This window comes from Bacillus rossius, assembly GCF_032445375.1.
Source record: "Bacillus rossius redtenbacheri isolate Brsri chromosome 9 unlocalized genomic scaffold, Brsri_v3 Brsri_v3_scf9_2, whole genome shotgun sequence".
NCBI lineage: Eukaryota > Metazoa > Arthropoda > Insecta > Phasmatodea > Bacillidae > Bacillus > Bacillus rossius.
The window spans coordinates 23,975,238-23,995,883 of NW_026962013.1; the positions used below are offsets into that span (position 1 = coordinate 23,975,238).

Consider the following 20,646-nt stretch of genomic DNA (forward strand, 5'->3'; position numbering starts at 1 on the left):
ATAGGTTGGTTGAGTATGTCGTTAGCCAGAAATATTTTTTTTTATTTAATAGTATATTTTGGTTCGTCGCATGGGTAAAAAAAAAACCGCATGTTCACAATAACGCGGTATTTCGCTGTCGCATCGCGTACTACGAGTCGCGCCGTCGCGCCGCTGTGCCGTTGTGCTTCCAGAGTGAAGCTGGATACGTAAACTTGACTAGAAGCACAAGGACGCAAGTTCGCAGCACGCAACAAACGCAAGATAACCACCGTAGTAAGGTCCCGTCTCACTGTCAAACTTTCGCTTCCAACACCTTCCTCATGTATTAGTGTCAAAATAAAGATGGAGGGTCATGACGTCACCAAAAACGTCATTGGAGCCATGTTTGTTAGACAAGTGGATGACGTGAGTTTCCATCAAATATTTTGCACATAGGACGGCTGAACACTTATATTTATTATGTAACTAATATTATTGTGAGTTAAATTTATACATGTTCAAATATGTAATCTTAAAATGCACTAATAGCATAACAAATTCAAAATATCCACCCGACACTGTGATACATTATTTATAATGAGATTAAAATTTAAAATATTGAGATAGTTCGGAAAAAAAATCTTTGATAGTAGGCCTATGGCATGATTTAAAACAGGGGTGCCCACACGGGGGGGGTAACGACGCAGACTGCGTCATTAAAATTTCAGGGGGGGGGGGGGGGGTGGTTAAAAGACGAGAAAAATGTATATATTATTTACATAATTATAGCTTCTAATGTGAAAATACGTTTCTGGTGCTTTGATAATTGAAAGGGATATTGTAAATCAAATTGGCAACCCCACACTTTCCTCAACAAAAGCAGCTTGGCATCTGTCGGTTCAGGATGGAAATATTACCTGATATGACCAAAATTATTATTATTATTAGAAAATCAGTTTTAATTAATGCAAAATGTGATTAAATATAATACTAAAAAAGTATAATATTATAAAATAATTGAGTAAATCATTGAGAAAATGGCATAAAAATTCGGTGGGGGGGGGCCATCATTAGGTTTTGGGGGGGGCATCATTAGGTTGGGGGGGGGGTGAGTCATATTGTTTGGGGGGGGGGGGGGGACCTCTGTTAGAAACATATTTGAAGTTATCTATCCAAATTTATCTGATGGAGAAAACTGGAAGCCATTTTTCGTCCAATACTTCCCCTCCAACTCTATTATCGAATATAGTTGGAGAGTGTGACAGGGGTTTTATGAAACAGCAAATCGCAAGACATCAACGAGGGGAGGTTTTGATAACCTGTTTTATCTTTGTCTGCAAATCCCTATAACGCATGTGGTGACGTCATGGCTACGATGTATAACATTAGCAGGTACACAACGAATATAGCCTCACAGAAAACTGCAAATGTAAAAAAAAAAAAAATCTAACTTCACTACAGTTAGTAATTATTTGTGTATTTGTTTCGATACTTGCTACATAATTATATATATTTTAATAATTGCTTCCACAGTAGAGCCTTATTTTAACTGTTTCGTATGATATATACATTTCTATTTACTGGAGTGCAGAAATACAGATGTAATTTCAAACAAAACGAAGATTAATCATTTTTAACCATATTTCCTTTTATAATACAGTAATAGACAAGCTTGTCAACATCCGCCGAAATAGCTCAGCTGGGAGAGCGTTAGACTGAAGATCTAAAGGTCCCTGGTTCGATCCCGGGTTTCGGCAAAGGGATTTTTTTAAATTAAAAAACTTGTCAACCATCACGTTACTTTATATTTATAATTGAAAACTTATTTAAATTTCATTTGAAATAAAAGTATTTTATAAACTTTTTCACGATTTAACATGATATAACTGCAAACTTGTAAGAAAATGAAATGATAACCTGAAGATGATTGCGCAAATCAATAACTCTTTACCACACGAATACATAAATTGTATATACTTTTAATAAAATAAAAGAAATACTGTTCAAAAATTAGCCGTTACAAAAACTGTGGAGTAGACAAACAACATTACAAAAAAATTCATAGCATTACTGCTGCGTCCATTGGCGTAGCCAGGATTTGTGTATGGGGGTTGTTAAGAAGCATGGCCACCTCCCCCCCTGCCCATCCCCCGTATTAAAGCGGGGGGTCCGGGGGTCCTCCCCTGGGAAAATTTGGATTTTAAGGTGTAAAATAGTGCTATTTTAGCAGTTTTCAGTTCTTAAATTTAAATATTGTAATGGTAAAAATTTTATTAATTTTAATATGAAATTTGTTTGAGTGACGAATAAGAAATTAATTAAAGATTTGGTACTACGGGGGGGGGGGGGGGGGGGGGGTTGAACCCCTAAACCCCCCCCCCCCCCTGGTTACGCCCCTGGCTGCGTAATTTCTACCTCTCCCCTGCCGTGTCCCCTGCCGACCGTTACAACTAGCATATAACATATAGCATGCTTACTTTTGAGTGGCGTCGCCGCTGACGCATTCTCCTGATCTATCGGTTCCCCACCACGTACCTAACTATTCCCCTCATGCGATAGAAATTTCCGTAACGCTCAAAAATTGTAGCCCCTTCAGCAAAGAAGTTTCACTTTAAAAAAGGAGTTAATAGACTATTCAGGGTATATGAATTAACAAGCAGATTTTTGAAACATATATATTTGCATCTCGCTACTACTACCGCTACTACCACTAGCCAAGGCATTTTTCTTATTTACAAGGTGCCAACTTTCAGTCATTAGACTATAGTTGTATCTGTTGGTTGACCAACGGAAATGAAACACGTGTTGTGCTCGGTGGAATTACAAAAAGTTGAAATAGAAAAAAATGGGAAAGTGGAGGTATGGGGATTGTGGACTAGCCGCGTAATAATTAGATACAGAGGAAACGGAATTCCTATCGAGAAAACCTGTCTCGCTTCCGTTATTTTCACCACCATCGGCGTGGGCCAAATTCAAATTTTAGCCATAGGGACGTGAAAGAACGCTAGTAGACAGACAACACACGCTTACAAGCTTATGTTACGGCCGAATTTAAAGAAAATAAAAACTCTCAAAAACACGGAACAGGGAATGTTTTCTCGCATAACAAATACCAATCCCAGCAGCGAAACTTAGGCTGAACAGTCGACTCATTTGAGATGACGATAATGACGTCGCCTTGAAAATGGTTAATTATTTCAAATCTTCGCAACCATATGTTGCATATGCGTGCATACGCATTTAAAAAAAAAATTCATTTCAAGGGTGAAATATCTGCAGATTTCGCAGGGGGAAGGGGAGAGTACACGGAATCTCCGGCCCAAGGTTTTTGCAGTGGGCCTTAGTGGACTACAAGCAGAAAGCTTTATATGTATACATTCAAAAAAAAGTTTTCCTTAAAAAAGAATTGGCGTTGTTGTTGCGTTTATCGTATTCGTTTCACAGTTACAATTTCCTCCACAGTGAGAGGCTTTTTAACTGGAAGGGTGCCCAAACCCCCGTGTCCCTTGTAAAGTGCATAATAATTAATTGGTGGAGGGGGGGATATGGGTGTGTATATGGCCACACCACTTCCCTCCCCCCTCGTAATCCGGAAATCCTAATATATATATATATATATATATCCCAACAACAAATGGAAAGAACTTGTGGGCAAACTGCGGGCAAAGTTATTCTAAAACTCTCTCTCTCCCCCCCTTTTCCCGCAAAGAGATGAACGCTGATGCGTCATGTTCGCGGCTGAACAATGGCGAGCGCGCGCCCAGCCTCGGCGGAGCGAGAAGACGAGGACGTCTGACCAAGAGCGAGAGCGGAGGAAGCGTCCAGCCAGGACGAGCGCCTCGGAGCACTGCCCTCTGCCCGAGAAGTTGCGCCACGCGCAGCAGCCGGGCCGCGCTCTTCCTGGAGTCGCTGGACTCGGCCGACTGCGCCGGTCCCGCCAGCATCCGCGTCACTGAACACGCCCGCGGACACAGCAGGGGCGCAACAACAGGGGGGGGGGGGGAGGAGGGGATGGGTATTTTGCCCCCCCCCCCTTCTGAAACCTTGAAGTGGGGGCAAACGGGGGCAAAGAAAGTGCCGTGTAATCAATTTTTAGATAATAAAACTGCTTAAATAGCACCATTTTCCACCTTGAAATAGAAATTTTCCCGGGGGAGGAGCCCCCGGACCCCCCCGCTTCAATAGGGGGGATCGATGATTATTTATAAAAAGGTATATTGCCCCCCCTTTGGAAATTTAGTTGTTGCTCCCAAGAATGTTCTCTTCTTTTTTTTTTCCGGGAGGATATACATATATCGTTCACGAGTAAAGTTTGTGAGGAATCTGGGTTCGTAAGGGATACCCCAATTAATTAGTTCAAATGTGCGCACTTTAAATGTACATTTTCTTGGCTTCTGGGTGTACGCCGTGAATTATCTGACACGGCCTACACCCATCAGAAGCCAAGAAAATGCAGACAATAGGCCGTGAAAGCCTGCGATCTCTATTACTATAAATAATGCAATTGCACTCGATGTCTCTGTCCACAACAATAATTAGTCTTACGCTGATCGTTCAAACATTAACACTCAACTTTCCACAGGAGCTTTGGCTCGACAGTGGTTCGCTCTTCTGTCCGCATCTGACCGCTTCCTTCGCACACTCCACAGTCCCCGACTATCGCTCGTCGCACCCGACTGGCTCTCGCCGGGCCTTAAATCGCAGGTATCGCCTCCCGATAGGTCCGGTTCGCTCACCAAGGGCTCTTCTTCACCTCTCGCTGATCGTACGGGTATATCCAGTTTCACTCCCCGAGGAACAGACTCTCTCCGCTGCTCCGCTCTTCTTCTCTTAGCTCCAGCGGCGAGCCGCAGCACCGGCCAGGACTGTCGCCACTCGCAAGGACGTCGGAACGTTTTCATGAGTAGGGAGGCGAAAAGATGTATCACACTTACCTCAGTCCTAGAGCGGGGTGGGGGGGGGGGGGGGGGGTCCGGGGGCCCTCCCCCGGAAAATTTTGGAATTTTAAATGCAAAATTGTGCTATTTAATGAGTTTCCGAACCAAAATATTAAATATACCATTCCAAGAATTTGATGACGTAGTAGGCCTATGCATTAAATACTACTCTGACAGTAGATGCAGTAACAATTTAAATAAAATACCATCTAGGAATTTGCAATAATTTTACAGTATATTGACAATCATAAATTTGATTTTCTAATCAATGTGATCACCAATGGAACGTTTGTAAACTACTGGTTCAGAAAAATACTACTAGGACCAAACATTTATTCTGGGAAAAGGAGGAGGGGCGAAATGCTACTCTCGCCCCCCCCCCCCCCCCATGCATAACAGCACGGGGGCGACTCGCCCCTGCTGCCCCCCCCCCCCCTGTTCCGACGCCCTTGCGCCACTGTCGCCCCGACTCCTGCCGAAGAGGCTCTCTCTCTCTCTCTCTCTCTCTCTCTCTCTCTCTCTCTCTCTCTCTCTCTCTCTCTCTCTCTCGCGCGCGGGTCACCCTCGCTGGTGTCGCCACCCGGTAGCCGACGTAACAGTCGCTCCGATGCCCCTGCGCGGGTACAGCCGGTAGGTAGAGACATCCTCTACTCCAGGAACACCAGAGGGCAGAGGCAGATAATGACTATCACGATCGGCGAAGGTAAAGAAAGGAATGAGCAGGATCTGAGCTGCGAAGCTCAGGCGGGTGCACGTTAAAAGATACGAGCACATCATCATCCGCCCGGCCTCAGAATTATCAACGGAACTGCAAACAATGCCTCTGAAAAACCCTTCAGACTTTGCCACGTGGTTTAAGGTGGCCGCCAGCCTGGGTCGCCAAACGGCTTGCAGAGCTCCGTGGGTTGACGCGTCGTTTAAAACGCCGCTCCAGATTTATTACAAGTGTCTGGTTACGAACAGCATTTAAGAGAGCCACTGCACTTGTCTGTACAAGTTTCTTTCCATGGTTTAGACAGTGAAAAGGGGTAAAATGGGTGTTTTCGCGGACGTTTTTGGATATGAAAAATTTCACACACGGTATTGTAAATGTTGTAGGTATACGTTCCATTATACATTTATAGGGCCACAGCCTAAAGTCCCATAGAGGTGCGTTATGGACGAGATGACTGCACGTCAGTTCGTTGCCTAGAACCTTTGAATATATATATATATACTGTATAGAAGTCGCGAGTGGATAGGATTTACTCTACGTTTTTCAGAAGCGTATGATGAGCAGCTTGGGAACTTCACCGCTGCAGTGCGCTGCCGTAACGCCCTGTATCGTCTTAGTTGTTATTTACACGTTAGAGCGCAGCACTGTCACCCGCTGTCATTCCTCGCACCCCCCACCTATCATTCACTGCAGCTCAAGTTAATTCAACAGGAGGGGGAAGGGGTGTTTGAAGAGTTCGACACTTGTCCGCTAGGGACCACCACAAGTCGATGCCCTATAGATGGCGGCGATTGCGGCGGTGAATTAACCAACTACCTCAAAACCGTATTAGAAATTTTAACCTGGGCTGGCGACTTCTATACAGTATATATATTCAAAGCTGGAACGTAGAGGCGAAGAGGCGTGTGCTGCGCGAACCAGCGTCACCCTTAGCGCCCAAGCTTTTTCAGAGCTCCTGTCTCCAGCCATAATTCCTCCTGTAAGTCAGTAGATTTAAAAAAAAAAAAAAAAAAAAAAAACATTTTAAGTTAATGGAAAGCAGTAATTGTCTAGATAGACCACCATATATGAACGTGGTAACTTCTTGTACAGTAGTGTCTCGTTCATCCGATCTTAGCTTATCTGACGTTCTGTATTATCTGACGTCACACTACCAAAAAATAAAAGTATCAATCTGCAACAAGAATGCAATTTGCGAGCGTGAGCGTGATCTATTTTAGTTACTCCCGACTATACCTCAGCCTTTAGGTACTCCAAATGTTTTTTTCCTTCAATTGTTATGTTGTAAAACACGATTAATAGGTTCGTAACATTTTAAATTGTAACATACATACACGTTTAACAGGCATTTTCTTAAGACCTCCCTTTTATCCGATATTTTTTGCTTATCCAACGTTCTACCGGTCCGTTTATGTCGGATAAGCGAGATACTACTGTAAAACTATAAAAGTGTTGATCGCCAAGGGCAAATCCCTTTTTATTGCAGAAAATCATAGGTAATAGACATACAAACATTGAGAGTGTGCCATTTATCTGTGTCCGTCACACGGTCATATAGTAAGGTTTGGCAACTTCCTAGCCTTCTCCTTGACGAGACCCGTCACTTAGTAGAGCTCGTGGCGGCTAGCGAACTAACGGCGCTAACAACAGGTTAGTTTTTAACTTCGTCCATAAACGGATGGATAAGGTACTGCAGCTTGTAAACATATTTAAAAAAAAAAAAGGTCGTAATTCGGGTGAATAAGAGTCCGAAAAGTGATGCAGTGAACGGGAGTCTGGCATAAATATTGAACACATTTCCCATGATTTGTATCTGGTGAAGAGTGAACTGGTAAACTACCCGCACCCCTGTCAGCTGCAGACAGAATAGACGCGCCCGTGTCCGCCTGCACCTGGCGGGAAGCCCAAGACTCACCCAACCCCGATCAGTCCCGGACACGTTCCAAGTTCGCCGCTCGCTGATACGAATTCAGGGTCGGAATAATAAAAAAAACAGCGATAATTCATGCACTGTCAAGATTTAAGAGTATTTAAATTTTCACTAGCATAACCCAACCAACCTTTCAAATCAGTTAATATCACTTAGACGTGTAAAAACTTACCCTCGTTGAAAAAAAAATGAAGAACGTATATTTTTTTTTGCGTTTATTGCATTTATATAACAGATCTGATCTAACCTGCATTTAACATTTACAGCACAAAAAAATAGACGAAAATTCACGAACATGAATTATTAGAGCGTCTGACTCGGGTTCAGTGAATCTTAGGTTCCTCGCACCTGGCTGGATTATCCAGTGTGGGTGTGTACAGACCGTAGTCGACAACGGGGAGGACATGGGAATAATGGTTGCGCTCTTTTTTGTGAGGGGAGGAAGTGACTCGAGGACACGCAAGAGGGGTTGAGCCAACCTCCCCCCCTTCCCATACTGGTGGGTTTGGCGGTCACACACCCTAGGCCACGCATCCGGCTGAACACAGACCTCGCTTCCTGTGGCGATCAGATTTCCGAAGCCATCGGCAGGACGGACAACCAGCCGTGAGGCCGAAGTCAAGAATTGGTTCGCCCCTCCATGGAGTGAACTTCGTTGGCTATTTGGATAGTGTTATGCACAAATGAGTTAACCAATAAAAGGGAAAAAAAAAAAAAAAGTTACTGAAATAAGTGTGTAGGTAAAATTACACTTTTAATTGAGCTAAATTTTTTTAACCGACATTCCTTGCTACTATGCCATCTTGCGACCAAACATTCAACGCACTGCCACAATACCGGTTATTGTGTGTTCAACTTTGAGCTCAATTTACTCAGTTGAAAATGTTTGTGGGTTGAACCATTTTTACATAACACCGTCCATTTAGGAAGTTGGGGGGGGGGGGGGGGGAGAGAGAGAGAATTATGAATGTTGTATTTTTGCTCCAGGGATAAGCAAGTAATAGATATTGCACTCCTGGAGTTTTCTGAACAATTTTTGAATTCTTTCTAATCTGATTATTTCAACCAAGAAGACACGCTGCCATAAACTAAACTATATTAGCCCTAGTATAGGGGTGCTGTCGTAACTCAAACATGCGTAAGAATTTTCCAAGTTATGTGGCTGATATTGTGGTAGTTCTAAACTATGTATTTCTAACTTGTGATAGTTCTGTTTGTTTCTAACCTATGGCAGTGCTAAGGAGTACCAATGCTACGACGGACACGACACGACAAGGTCGCCGTGACGTCACCCCGACAAAATACGTCCCCCGACGGCTCGCAAGGAATGGATTCTATTTCTAATTTTGTCGTGTCGTGCTGCCCGACAGAAAGAAAAACTGAAACGGAAAACCTTACAGAACTAAAATTCAAAAATATTTGTCTACTAGGTAAATATTTATGCTGAAAAATTAAATTTCGTTTTACATGAGGGTACACTTTATTATTAGTGGCTTGCCTTAATCTGTTTATATAAACGGATATCATCGAGTTTATGGCCAATGTTGGTGAAGATTTAATCTAAAAAATGGAAGAGTTCAGCCAATAACTTTTAATTAATAAAGTTCAGGCTAATGGTATTTAGTGTGACACTGGGATGAAGGAGTACAGAAATCACCAAAAAAAAAAAAAAAAAAAAATGCACGGCTGAGACAGCATGTTATTTTTCTCTTCTACGCTGTTTTTAGCGCATTCTATACTGGATTACGTGGAAGTATTTGTCTTGGAACGGTTTACCGACAGCCAGATCAGAAATCGTTGGTTTTATGTTGCCGTGGTATTGTGACCCTACGCTAGTAAATATGTCGTGCTGGAACGCTATATGACGGTTTGTCGGGTTTGTCGTGTTGTGTTGTGTGCGTCACGGTATTCTGACTCCAGCTTTAGTCATCTCTTGAACTAATTGAGATTAAGTTTATTTGAGATTTCTACAAGGAAGCAATATATAGAGGTATGATAATAAGGGACAGAAAAATAATTCCGCTGTTAGCTATGCGAATAATTAAAAATAAACGTAATAAACAGTTGAAGATACACTAAAAATGTGAATGTGTACCCAAACGTAAAACTAAATTTCATTTTTAAGCCTAATGATTTACCATTCAAAAATAGTTTAGGTAAAAAATTTTGAAATTTTGTTTTGTAAGGTTTCCGTTTTGCTTTACGTCGTGCGGCACAATACAACAAAATTAGAAATAGAGTCTACTTCTTGCGGGCCTTCGATGCGCGTATTTTGTCGATCAATATAGTAATTTTGTGATCATCGAAGGACGAACCAAGCATGTTGGTATGCCGTATGAAACCTTGTGATAGCGAAATTTGAAGTGACTAGATGCACTCACAAACAAGCTTGCTTTCGTGAGTACTAAATTTCCTGGTTAATTAAGTGAATATTGTTAACAAAGTGTAAAAAAAAAAAGAAAATAAATTATTATTATTATTTTAAAAAATATATCCTGGAATACATTTTGTACACTTTAATGGTCATAACAAGATACAATCGCCACTTTAAAATTAATTGAAAAATAAGAAAGGCGGTTCTATTTTGATGCGATGGTGCTGCTATCTGTAGTATTTTCGCTGTACCAATTGTATTGGTGGTTGTAAAACGTCCACTAGAATGCGCTGAAACCAGTTCCTAGCCTTTCGCAGGGCACCGTTTATTTAAACGGTTGCCGATTTGGTTTCTTGTTGGTATTCGTTTTGAACACGTTCTGGAATACGGCCCGCGAGTTGGGTTACGGTTGTATCCCAACAAGACAGCGCTTACGATCTCATCGAAGGTTTTATATATATATAAAGTGATAATACATTTTTATGGCTTAAAACTTTTGAAACCAATATGGCGTTTTTTCAGTTCTTAAAAAAAGGAGAAAAACTAGTTCTTAAAAGGCAATACAAGATAAAACTAAGCCTGCAAGATTTCTGCATACTTGCAATTGCCCATTTTATTTATAGGGTTCACCACTGTACTATGTAGAACTTAGCTGAAGTGATATACCACCGTTTCAGCGAGAGAGGAGGAAATGTTAGCGACACTGGTTTACAACATTCAATTAGAGAGGCGTCTTTAATCTCGATTGTTTAACGGTCAGGCTTCTTCTTTCTCTATTGTCTAGCGCCGGGTGACCTCGTGGTGAGAGGAGAATTTGCGGTCGCTGGACCTTGATGTTAACACTTACCTCCATGCACTTAACTGAATCGAGGATGCAACTTTCACGCTCTCTCGTTGATGTCAGTGCGATATGTGAGCATGCCAGTGCTTTCAGGTTTTTTAGTCTCGGGCTTAAGCGCCATGTTGGTTATCTCATTTTCTTCCTACTTGAGGGCTTTTGCAGTAGCCTACACATATCACGATAGTTCTCTTGAATTTTATGTTGAGTCTCAAATTTTCTCAGCAGATATCCACTGAATGTTATCTAATCTAATAGCGGTGTTCACAATTATGATCGCATGTGCGAACTTTTACATCTCGAATATAGTAGGTATTTAGCAGTGATTGGTCATATCCCAATCTTCTCGAATTCGAACCCCAAAGAGTACATCTCGAATCCGAATCTAGATCACAAAGGTCAAATATAAAATAAAATTAAAGAAATTTAAAAAAATATATATTATCTACGATGTTGAAACATTCAACTCTATAACTGTTTGGTTCACAAAGTTTTCAGAATCAATACATCATGTAATATTTATATATTAATTGTTAAAAGTACAATATCTTGGGGGGAATGGTAACAGGATAGGTATGAAGAAATAAAATTGACATAGTAATCTTAGAGATTATCAGTATTGAATTTTTTTAAATTACTTTATTTCTCTAATTGTTTTCGAAATTTTTTCCTAGAATATCGAATCCCCCGAGTAGTAGATTGGATAGGATTTGAGGATTTGATTGGCCAATTCTTATTGTTCAGTAAATATCTCGTCAGGAAATTGATGGCCCAATAAAAATTGCAAGAGAACTATAAGAATATATTAATGAAAAATATCTCAATTAATAGTCATGACAATGTACGAAGTAACCAAAATAACACGTGTGACTGAGTCTTAAAGTATCCGGCTCCCATATATCATGGCTTGTGTCTGATTATAAAGTTTCCGCTTGCGGTAGTGCCAGAAAGACTCCATGAAAAGTATTTTCGTCCGTGATGTTTTCTTTTGACTCTGGAGAACTCAAAAGCACTTTCTTTGGGGAGAAAGACGTGAATGAATTAAAAATTTACCAAAGGAAGGGCCCACGGTACACTGCGTGCAACGAATTAATTAATTAATCTGATAAATAAATTATGAATGTAACGGAAATTAAGATGAAAAATAACCATATAAATTTTAATAATAATTTGGGTCGAGTAATTAAAGTCTAGTTAGGATGCTTTTCAAATAAAAATTACTTTTAAAAACACATTTGTTTATGGAGGTGAGTTCAAAGCCCCCAATTGTTCGAAACACGAAATTATCGATGTACGTTAATTTTGAGGTTCTCCCGCGGCATCGAGGCACCCCCGGATCACCCCAGGGAGGGGGGGGGGGGGAAGTCAAAACCCCCGATTTCACGGAACATGAAAATAACGGAATAAAATACAGAATTAACGTACAGCGATTATTTCGTGATCCGAGAAATAGGAGTCTTTCGTCCCCCCCCCCTCCCCCCACAATAACCCCCCCCCCTCCAGGTACATACGGTGAGGTCCGGCGGTGTCCGAATGCCACAGGAGTACCAACTATCGGCGACTTAGACCCCCTTCGGTGGGGAGGGGGGAATCAAACAGTTCTCAAAAGCCTTGGACTTACAAATCGTCAAAAAAATATTTAAGTCCTTATACATTGTTATCCCTAAACCGGGGGAAAATACGCACCCCCCTAATTAGTATGATTGATACAGTTGAAACGTCTTGTCGAAATCGATTTAAGACGAACGAGGAGTGAAATGATCAAAGGAAGCAGCGACAAAAGGCACTGGAGACGAAAGACGAGAGCACCCCGAGAATACCCGCCTGCTCACGGTTCCCCCATAATGGTGTTGCGAAAATGAGTAAAATATTGTACTATGTATTAAGGAATTGGTATTAACTGATATCTTGAGGTAAAATGTATTGATTTTTTGAATTGCAGACAATTTCTGAGCTTGACTCCTTTGCAACTAGAGAAATATTCGTCTGATTGAAAACTGTTTCCTACAAAAGTTGCAAGAAATGTCATGCTCTTTAATTTTTGTAATAGCATTTTTTTTACATAGGTGGCGCTGGAGAGAAGATATTTATTTTCGGTACAATTTTTCTAATATGGCGGTGCGAGCGGCTGTCTCTCAAGATCGAAAACTTGGAATATTAATAAGGACACCAATCTGTACAAACTTACCATTTACGAACTTTCCTAGATCTTTCTTGACTGAACTACCCCAGTATTTACGAAACTTATTATATACATGTTCATGGTCACAGATGCGGGCCCGTTATCTGGACGAAATCAACGGAAAAGTTAGCTCTGCGCATGCGCGGCATTTTGGGCAATGGATAGGACACCGAAACCGTTCCCTAAGGGACTGGCCGTGTCCTATCGTGCACACTACACTGAAAGAAATTGTTGAATATTTTACAAGTAAAATCCTTGGAAACCCTGTTGCCAAGGATATAACTTGTACAACTACAAGGCAGAACTTTGTACCATGTGCGATTTTGCAAGGCTCTGCCTTGTAGTTTTGCAAGAAATATCCTTGGCAAAAGGGTTTCCAAGAATTTCCCTTGTAAAAGTACAACTTTTTTTTAGAGTGTATGAATACGGTTAGGGAACAGGCGAAGCATAATCAACACCTAAACCCTTTATTTTTTTTTGTGTCTTGGAATACCGGCCATTGTGTTTTACGCCTCCGTGGTACATAAAATTGTTTTTTCTTGGGATATCGGGAGAGGGTGGGAGGGGGGGGGATAATTATACATCCCCCCACCCCCTCAGCCCCGGGCCACTTGCTCGCTGGTTCGTGGCCCGAACACCGCCGTAACTGGGCCTACTCGCTACCTGGCCGTGACGCGCCGGACAGCCGCCGCCCTGGCGTGGACTCGGCGGTCGAGAAGCCTAAGATGCACATCAAGTTCTGTCCCTGCCCGAACACGCCCGAATATTCACCTTCGGCCGAACTCGGGATTTGTTTTTATTTTTGCGCATGAAAAATTGAATTCAAATATTAAAAGTGGTCAGTTAGGTTAGATACATTAAAAAAACTTTAGAACACTATGGACGGTTAGTTAGGTTAGTATAGCTACATTAAAATAAACAGAGAAATATAAATATATATATATATATATATATATATAAATGAACCCGAGGTTGGCCGAAGGTGAATATTCGGGCGTGTTCGGGCAGGGACAGAGCTTGATGTACGTCTTAAGGCTGGGTTCACAATTAAAAAAAATTAAGCGAGTGCATAGAAAGCCATGCACACGACCTGTGCACACAACCTGTGCGAACTGCGAAATCGGTTCACAATTGAATTCTTACTGTTAATTTCAGCCAATGAAATTTCGTGAACTATGCGACATCTGTTAGCAGTGTTAGTAAATAAACATATTAACTTTCAAAATAACGATAATACTATTATTATCTCGACATTTTCTTACCACAATATGGTTAATAAATATAAACATATTTCTAGTCCCGCCAAAAAAACACCCTGTCTTCTCTCATTGACTGTTGTGCCATGCGTACGCGACCGAAATAAAATATATTCATTTCACTCCTATGCGCACGACCTCGCTCCCATGCACACGACCAACTTTCTGCTATTGTGAATCGTTAGGTTAGGAAACATGGCGTGCACATCCTATGCACACGACCTACTGTTACTGTTACTGTTATTTTTTCAATTGTGAACCCAGCCTTAGGCTTCCCTCGGCGGTCGGCCGCGTGTCTGGGGCGCGGCCCTCGAGCCGATCACGTGCCGACACGCTCCATTTCTAGACGGTCTGAACATCCGAACACTCGTGCCTCCGTGCTGCGTCACAACAATTTCCCAGAGTAGCGACTTCTCCGTGAAAGAAGGGGAAAAAAAAGATCCGAAAATATTGTTGTAGGTACTATCATGAAGTTTAGTTCGGCAAACCAATACGCTTGGTACATCCCCCGATGTTCTCGAAAGTTAATATGTACGGATGAATCCCGAGGGTCCGGCCATGTATGGCAGCACCATGTTTACACATTCCGTTCTCTCTGCCGAGAGCAAAGATGTTTTTTTCACATCAAAAATTTTACTTATTCTAGAATTACAACCTCTTCTCACGTGAAATATCCATTGATATACTTGTTTTAGTTTAATGTTTTCATATGTTATTTCGTCATAATTACCTTTATATTAATCGAAATATTTTTTTTAGTTAAAACCTATTGATGTTTCAGACTCCGTTTCGAATTAACATTTAATTAACAGTCGTTACTAAAATTCGAAATATGAGGCAGCGACTCTACGTGCTGCTATCTTTGTGGCAATCGCATCGCACGTAAGCATCAACGCGGCCAACGGTTTTCCCACTTGTTACCGCGGCCTACCCCCCCCCCCCTCCCTTCTAATTCCCCTCAAAGTTAATTAACGACGCCCCGCTCGCCGCACAAGGATCGCTGAACAGACCTCTTCGTGGACGCACGGGGCCGTGAATGGCGGACGTCGAACCCCCCCCCCCCCCCCCCCTCCCTGCACCGCCCACGGTACAAGCAATCTCGCCTTATTCTATCTTCCGCGGGGGCTGAACTAGTTCACGTGCTAGCTTCGAGTTCCCGAACCAAGAGGTCCGCCATCGGAGGTGTATGTGTGTCGGCGAGGCGGGATTACAAGTGCGACGCACGCTGGTGCTTGTAGCGCGGTGTCGCCTCTGAGCTGGCGCGCAGTCTTCTCGTCGCGCACAGGGCAACCACGAGATCTGAGCGGCAACCCTGACATTACATACATCGTGGAGAAACGATGATAAGGGCGCAAATTCAAGGCCCTCGAGTGCTTTCAAGAATCTGTGCTGGACGTTTCACGCCCCGGTAATTGTTCCGTAAACACGCGTTTTAGGCATTTACACCCTCCTAAAAATGCAGTTTAAAAATTAAATCCGGAATCTGAACTACTTATCCACCTTCCTGTCGTAAACAGACTCTGCTTTGATATCTCACGCAGTTTTCAAATTGTGAGGTTTCTTCTGAAGCTCTGCACACCGTGTGTGCGTGTGCCCAGCTAGGCACATCTTATTGAAATGAAACCTTTTTTTCACAACCATATAATTAAACGGCTCCGATAAAAGCGAAAAATACTTGGGAAAAGAAACAACTAAACCCCTGCCTTTGAACCTGATTTTCGACAAGGGATTTTATTAAAACACTGCCCATGTTGTTAAAATACATTAAACAATTTATACTATTAATTTTTCTCTTTGTATTTGTGGACTTCAGTTCACGCCATCCGCCACAGATGGCAGCGCCGTAGTTGTTACACATTTCCGTACAATTGCGACTTCCGTTTCATTCACGAAATCACTCCTACCAAATGCCGTATACCGAGAGCTAAGATGTTACACATCAATAAACGAAACAACGCCCTTCATAGTTCCTTGAAAGTTGATCTTCGAATAGAATCTGCACCAGATCCCGAGGCCTTTGGTTCTGTTACATGGGCGAAGATCCCGCGGGAGGGGGGGGGGGGGAAGTGGGGCCCGAGCCCCACTCTATTCTGAAATTAAGAAGTCCCTCACTAAGGGGGGCCCTGCATGCAATTGCAAAAGCGTGACAGGAAAACGGGTTTGACGTCAACACTATGTTTTATAGAAAACGATAGTAGGTATATTTTAATGTTTTCTGCTTATTGCATGCATTTAGGCCAAAATATGGGCAGTAAACGATCTACAAGCAACGTATCCAGAGATGACGTGTCGGTTAACCCCACGTACAAAACTCTCGGCCCAACCCACCCCACCCCCTTGGAAATTCCCCCCCTGCGGCCCTGTTCAGTCGTAAAGAGGGTGAGCACGCACGCGTAGGGAATAATATCGTGTTTAATGTGTGCTGTTACTGCTCCAATATAATTCATGTAAGTTCATGTTCCAAGTACAGTAGACTTCCAATTGTCCGGCATCCAACGGTCCGGAATGACCGATGATCCGGCATCAACGAGGAATGACGGACTTCAGCTGACCAAGCGAAACCTATAATTTTTAGCTGAGGTCGAAAACGCTTTTAAATAGTACGCACGTAAGTTGTAGTCGGAAGTGATATGCGTACTTCTAGTTCCTTTAGTCTTGTCACTTTAGCTCAGTGGTTAAATGTGTCGTATCTAATTTCTAATCCCGTTTCTCCAGCGAAACTCGGCAGTCGTTGGTAGAAAATTTAGTTTTAGCCTTATTTGTGTTGAAATGTTTATCCTTGTATCACTTCTGACCATTCTGAACAATATTTTCTGCCAAACACAAATCTTACAGGTGTCTTTTCTCTACAACTTTTCTTTCAGTGGTCGCGGGGGATACCGCCCGATAATCCGTCATTTTCAGTCATTCTTCACCTCATAGTCCCAAACGTGCCGGATTATCGGAAGTCTGCTGTACTTAAACTCAAAAACTGCAATTTCACGAAGCCATCCGCAAATCTAAGAAAACTCCCTAGATTATTTGCTAACATTTTTCTTCGTAATTTTAAGGTGAACGTTTTTAATATTGTGTGGGAAGGGATTGGGTTTGTTTGATGGCGTTTTACGTCAAACAGTTATGCACCGAGACTTAAGGAGACGAATAGGACATAAGGATGACTCTTGCTTTCAAGGTTTTTTTTTTTAGACCATAATGTAAAAAAATTGGTTTTCGTAACATAACAGTATATAATTTAGTGGAATGCTCGAAGTTAATAGTGACTTACAAATAGTTTCCCCTGTGAAGTCATTGGCGTTTAGTGTTGAATTAAAAATTGCTAATGACTAAAACTGTAAAATTAATGTCAAGAGCCACATTTGTAATGTTTAACGTTAAAAAAAACTGTCAGGGCAAGAAAACTATTGAAACCAATATGGCGTCTTTCGGTTCCAATTTCTCTCTGTTAAGGTGACTAGTCCTCCAACTATTGACGGCACGCTTGGACCACTTTTAACTTCGCCATCTCCATGTTGTTCCGTCCAAAACATTTTTCGAAAATGGTGCTTGACCACGCCTCACGATGGTAAGTATGGATGAGAATCTCCGTCGTTAAAAAACACTTGCATTAAAAAAAAAAGAAGATAATTTTAAACTGTTTCCACAAAGCAAACACCAATGTTTTGGACCGTCTAACCAATATGGCGCAACAATTGAATGAAGGGGAAAACATGGGGTCTACAACTTACCATGTAATATACAGACGTGGCCACCCCCTCCCTCTAAAATTACAGTGGGTTCCGATCCAGCTGCTGAATTAAGGGTCTACATGAGCGCGACGCGTCGGCGAACACGATAGCGGGAGGAGGGGGGGGGGAAAGGAGGGGAAGGAGGAGGGGTAGAAGGGCGGGTGGAGAAGAAGACGAGAGAGCCCTCGCTTCCGGCGCGCTGCACGCTCGGCTGACCCTCTCTTCCGGCCGCACTAGGAAGACCGCGGTGCTACGTGCCCGGAGGTGTACTGGAAAGTGTACTAACAGAGTGGAGGAGGATTGGGGGGGAGGGGGGAAGGTAGCACGCCAGCCACTCACATGCACTTCGCACTCCCGGGGTCGAGGACATCCGAGGACATCCGTGGCCGCCGCGCCGGCCGTAACGGTCGACGCACTGGTCGCCGCGCCGGTTCCACCACCGGGCGTCGGTTTCTTGCGGACGTAACATACGTAGAGACCGGAAAAATTCGCGGATTCATTTCGTGATGGGCTGAAATTCAAACACGTGAACAATTCTGCTGGTTCTGCTATTTGGCTCGTGGTTTAACTGGAGCTCTCTGGGCCAATGGGAGACTATCGACCAAAGAAGCGTCGAATCACAAGCTACCCAGTGGAGACGCCTCACAATTTAGTAACCCGATGAACACGCGTGTTTACTTGACAAATGCAGAGGATAATGGAGGCTATCCTAGAGGTCATTGAATCCGCGAATTTTTCCGGTACCTAAACATACGTTATTGTTAGGGACTGGAAAAAAATTCGCGGTTTCAATGACCACTAGGACAGACTCCACGATTCTCTATGTACTCGGGAAACTATCACCTGGTCATTGGCTACCGACTTGGGACACCTGTTTACTGCGATTCTTATGATTCGATACTTCTTTTGTTGAGTGTTTGTCATTGGGCTCAGAGTCCTTTTCAGGTAAACTGCGGTCCAATCGCTGACGCAGCATCAAGCTAAACGAGTTTGGATTCCAGCCTGTCTCGAGAGGGAATCCGCGAATTTTTTCCGGTCTCTAGTAATGGTTTTGAACGGATCAGATCATTAACATATTATCTCTCGGTGTACGGCATTTGGTAGGAGTAATTTCGTGAATGGAACGAAAAAGTCACATGGAAAAGAAATGTTAAACCACAGTGCTGCCATCTGTGGCGGATGGCGCGAACCAAAGTTCACAAAGCCAAAGATAAATTTTATAGTATTAACTGTTTAGTGAATTTTAACAAGACGGGCATTGTTTTAGTAAAATTCTTTGTCGAAAATCAGGTCCAAAGCCGGGGTTTGGTATTTTTTCAAATCTTTTTCGCTTTTATTGGAGCAGTGTCATTATACCTATACCTAGTTTTAAAATTTTTGATCTGCAAATCTAATTTGCGTCAAATAAATGTAGTTGAAAATACAAATTGCGTATCTATTTATCACGCTCAGCATTACTTACAAGAATTGAGTATCCGAGTTTCGAATTAATTTTTTTTTAACATGAGAATACGTACATGGATTTGTTTGTTTCCAAGGTTAGATGTTACACATCTTTGGCGAGTACTGAAAGACTCGCTCACATTTTTTTAGTATACTTTTTTTATGACGATGAGTTATTTTCAAAGGCGGATATAAAGAAGGGGGAGGGTATAAATTGAATGGTCTTAAGGCGCCCGCTTATTCTGGAGGTACAGTATATCCGGGGGTGCCCACAAGGGAGGGGGGGGGGGGGGGTAACGACGCAGTCAGACTGCGTTATTAAAATTTCAGGGGGGGGGGGGGGGGGGTGTGTTTAAAAGACGAGAAAAATGTATATATTATTTACATAATTATAGCTTCTATGTGAAAATACGTTTCTGGTGCTTTGATAATTGAAAGGGATCTTGTAAATCAAATTGGCAACCCCGCACTTTCCTCAACAAAAGCAGTTTGGCATCTGTCGGTTTAGGATGGAAATATTACCTGATATGACCAAAATTATTATTAGAAAATCAGTTTTAATTAATGCAAAATGTGATAAAATATAATACTAAAAAAGTATAATATTATAAAATAATTGAGTAAATCATTGAGAAAATGGCATAAAAAATTTCGGGGGGGGGGGGCCGCATCATTAGGTTAGGGGGGGGTGAGTCATAGTGTTTAAGGGGGGGGGGTACCTCTGGTATATCTGTGTTAGTGAAGCGAGAAGATGAGTGCGATGCTCCATGGTGCTTCTAACGCGCTATCGCCTCTAAGCACTGTGAACTGGCATTATATGGCGGAGAAATGAAGATAAACGATGTCATTCTTCCAAGATTCTTCATCGGGTGTTTCATGCTTGAAAAATATTCGGAAAACACACGTTTTAGCCATTTACACGCTTTTAAAAATACAGTTTAAAAAATAAATACGGAACCGTATCCTCAAATGCTTTTCGTAAACTGACCCCACTTGGATATCTTGAGAATTTTTTTTTTTTTGCGTGAATCGTAAACGTTGTTTGCCACCTAAAAAAGGCAAATAGCAATTAGGAGTAGAAACAACCGAAAATTTTAAAGTATTAAAAACGGCTCCGATAAAACTACGTATTTGGACCTGATTTTCGACAAATATATTTTTTTTAAATTAATGCCTATCTCTTTATATTTACTAAACAGTTAGTAATTGAAAGTTTCCTCACAGTTTAGAAGTTATACTTCAATGGCATTACTAAAATATTAACTTGAAACACTATTACACTAAG

The 20,646-nt window shown here is 42.1% G+C and overlaps 1 protein-coding gene and 1 non-coding gene across 3 annotated transcripts in view; one reads left to right on the forward strand and one right to left on the reverse strand.

Moving 5' to 3' along the window:
• LOC134543115 (cadherin-23) overlaps nucleotides 1-20,646 on the reverse strand; it is a 123,960-nt gene that overhangs the window by 72,925 nt on the left and 30,389 nt on the right. The gene's annotated exons all lie outside the window — the stretch shown is intronic.
• On the forward strand, nucleotides 1,646-1,718 carry Trnaf-gaa (transfer RNA phenylalanine (anticodon GAA)). Its single transcript has one exon. It is a non-coding gene; the product is annotated as a tRNA-Phe (tRNA).